The sequence below is a fragment of the Nicotiana sylvestris genome, chromosome 12, assembly GCF_000393655.2.
Source record: "Nicotiana sylvestris chromosome 12, ASM39365v2, whole genome shotgun sequence".
NCBI classification, from domain to species: domain Eukaryota; kingdom Viridiplantae; phylum Streptophyta; class Magnoliopsida; order Solanales; family Solanaceae; genus Nicotiana; species Nicotiana sylvestris.
In genome coordinates this window covers 124,141,962-124,145,811 of record NC_091068.1, presented here as the reverse complement: position 1 = coordinate 124,145,811, position 3,850 = coordinate 124,141,962, and positions in this window count along the sequence as shown.

Genomic DNA, 3,850 nt, shown 5'->3' with positions numbered 1-3,850 from the left:
TGGTGCGTGCCTTAGCCTTTGGCACTACCGGTTCCGGTATGTCAACAATGTGCTACCTAGACGGGTTCACTTCTTCTTGAGTCTCCTCTACATTATCTTCAATATCAATTCTCACCTAATCATTTGCTTGCACTTCATTTCTTGGTATCTCATCTTCTTGTACCAATTGTTCCTCATCCACAATTTTCTTTTGGCTTGAGGTGGTTGCAATTCCACCTTTTCCACTCCTTGTAGTAATATCCATGACATGTCCCGTTTTGCTCCCACCCTTTGGGTTCACCACCATATCACTTGGTAGTGCCCCCTTGGGATGAGTGTTCAAAGCTTGCGAGATTTGGCCCAATTGAACTTTCAAATTGCGAATAGAAGTGTTGTGAGAGGCTAGTTGAGCATCAGAGTCGGCATTCTTCTCCATCATTTGTGTAAACATGTTCTCAATTAGTCCCTTCTCATTGTTGGAAGATCTTGGACCTTGAGAAGGATAAGGAGGCGGGTTGCTCGGTTGTTGAAACATCGGGGGCCTTTGAAAACCCGACCCCCGGTTGTTGTTGTTGTTCCACCCTCCTTGATTGTTACCTCCCCAATAGCCTTGATTATTGCCACTCCAATTTCCTTGGTTATTTTGGCCATTCCAATTTCCTTGATTGCTTTGATTGTTCCAATTCCCTTGGTTGTTTTGATTGTTCCAACTACCTTGATTGTCTGAATTCCAATTCCCTTGATTTCCTTGTGGTCGCCATTGTTGTTGATTTGAGCCTTGATTGTTGTTTTTTTGCCCTTGGAAGTTGTTCACATATTGTACTTCCTTCTCTTGTTCATTGTATTGTCCATCTTGATCAAATCCACTATCATCTTGCACATAAATTTCAACACGATTTTCCACTTGAGAACCCTTTTGCCTTCTCTTGTTTACCATCATATTAACTCTCTCCATTGCATTTACTTTCTTGGGACCTTGCACTTCTTGAAGTTGAGCTTTGGCTAGTTGATTCATTGTAGTGGTCAACTCGGCAATTGCTTGCCCGTGATCATGTAATTCTTTATGGAAGTGAATCACATTTGGATCACCTTGAGGAATGTTTGCTCTACTTTTCCATGCCGATGAAGTATCCTCCATTTCATCTAAGATCTCACAAGCTTTCGCATATGTCATTGTCATGAAATTTTCACCGGCAAGTTGGTTGACCACACATTGATTAGTAGTGTTGACCCCCTATAGAAAGTTTGTTGAATCATAGCATTTGTCATGTCATTATTAGGGCACTCTTTAACCATTGTTCGGTATCTCTCCCATATCTCATGCAAAGGCTCGTTGGGTTCTTGTTTGAAAGCTAGAATCTCATCCCTAAAAGTTTCCATATGCCCGGGAAAAAAGAACTTGGGAATGAATTTCTCGGCCAATTCATCCCATGCATGGATAGAATGATTTGGCAACCTCTCTAAGCAATCCAAGGCCTTCCCCCGTAGAAAAAAAAGGAATAGCCTCAACCGCAAAGCATCCTTGGAGATGTTTGTTTGTTTACTCCCTCAGCAAGTGTCAACAAACCCTTTCAAGTGCTTGTATGCATTTTGATTTGGAGTCTCGATGAAGAATCCCCGTTGTTCCAATAGTGTAAGCATAACATTTGTGATTTGAAAGTTTCCCGCCCTGATGAGTGGTGGGACTATGGCACTTGCGTATCCTTCATTCGGAAACACTCGGTGTGTTGCCGCTCTTGAAAGAGGTGGGGGTGGAACGAGAATGTTGTCCTGAGGCGGTCGACCTAGTCTATTTGCTTGAAGTTCAAGAGGAACCTCTTCAACTTGGTCATCATCCCCATCATCCCCCAATGGCATGTTTCCAAGAGGATCATTGTTGTTGAGGGCCATTGTATCACCTACAATTGTTTCACAAAGAGATTAGTAATCCAGAAGGAAAGGAAGACAAATCACACACAAAACCAAATACATAGCTAAATCCATTTTTAGCTCCCCGGCAACAGTGCTAAAAATTGATGTCGCTCAAATTCACACCACTAATTGGGATTGTGAAGCGGTCGATGCAATTATAATTACACAACGGCGCCAAAAATTGAATTATGTATAAATCTAGACTAAGTATATGACGTGCCCAAAATGCACTTCCACATGTTTGGTTGTTTCTTTCTACTTCTAATTTTTATGCTAAGGTTTGTAAATGAAAAGCTAGAGAACGATATTTTTGGTGGTGTTGTTTTTCAAGTCTATAAAAGATCTAGGGTCGTGACTTCCACCTAGGTGGTTACCTAAGAGATTGTGGGCTTTAGGGAAAATTTGATTGGTCGGAGTGTAATATAGAAATCACACGCAATTACCCACTCGAGACCTCTTGGTAGTTAGAGTGGTTTTGCCCAATTTGGCTTTCTCAAGTCCAAATGGGTAATTCACAAAACAAGTGATAGATGCTTGAGTTCACCCCAATTCCTTGTTAGCCAAGTTTTCCTAGACTTAGTCTCTCTTTCTCAAGTAGAAACTAAGTCAATTAGGCATGAAACAATGTTTGCAACCATTAATTCTTATATTCAAGCAAGAACTAGGCTAAATATCACTCACCCAATCACAAACAAGCCCGAAATTAAACACCAATTAGGTACCCACACTAGGGTTGAGTCACAACACTAGCTAAGAAATTAGCTACTCATAGAGAAGATTGAAGAAACTAAAGAACAAAATAAGATTAAACTCATAATAGATGATAAAGGGAAGAAAATTCAATGTTAAAATGATAAACTATTACAAAGTTACCCAAAGCAGTAAAGGAAAAATGGCTATCTATTTTCTGGTGTTCAAACTTGACCTAATTTTGACAAAAAAAGACTATTTATACACAGCTGAAATTATCGGACAAAATTGCCCCTACGGAGGTTCTGCGGCCACACAATTCTGTCTGCAGTCTGCACTTTGAAGCTGGCTTGACAAGATGGACTTCTGCGGCCGCAAAATTCTGAGTTGCGGCCACGCTTCTTTAGATTCCGTAGACCACACATTTCTGAGTGCAGCCGCGCTCTTGAACTTGAGCTTGACATGAGAGATTTCTATGGACCGCACGTTTTTGAGTGCGACCGCACTTTTGAATTCTGTGGCCGCACAATAATAGTACAGTCCACACTTCTTCATGGATCCAGACTCACATCTCTCTAAACCTCATCTTTTGCGGCCATTCAATAATTATGCGGTCCGCACTTTGCAAAGGAAATCTGTTAGAGGTTCTTCATGGTCTGCGGTCGAACTCAATTTTGTGTGCTCTGCAATTTGCTCTTTTTGCATTGTTTTAGACTTTGTCCAAAATTAATCCTTCTTGAGTTGATTTTCTTCTCTTTGACTCATATTCCAACACTCCAGCAGTGAAGCACATTTCATCAGTTTTTGGAAATACCTTTAAGCAATTTTGAGATAAAACGAAAGTAAAAGAGTGCAAATAAGTAGTCAAAATCCCTACTTATCATTGCATCACACTAACAGTTTTTAACAATGTGTGGAGCGAATATCTAGAGAAATCACACTCCACGTCCTGGGTAATGGCGTCACACTGAAAACAACCTTCCACATCATGGACCAAGACACAGCATAGAACGCCATAATAGGTCGACCATAGATACACACCATGAAATCCATCCCTTCCGGCTTATACCAGGTCATTAAATTCCCAACTCCATGGGGAGTCTTTACCATACAAGGGGAGCAACGCACATCTCAGGAATGTTACCACATCGCATTGGATAGCACGGTTACTCAACAAGTGAAGGACAAAGAAAAGATGCATAGAAATCAACAAGGTCGAGGTTGATAGGTGATAATAGCTAGGACGTCATCAGAGACCCTAATATAGTCG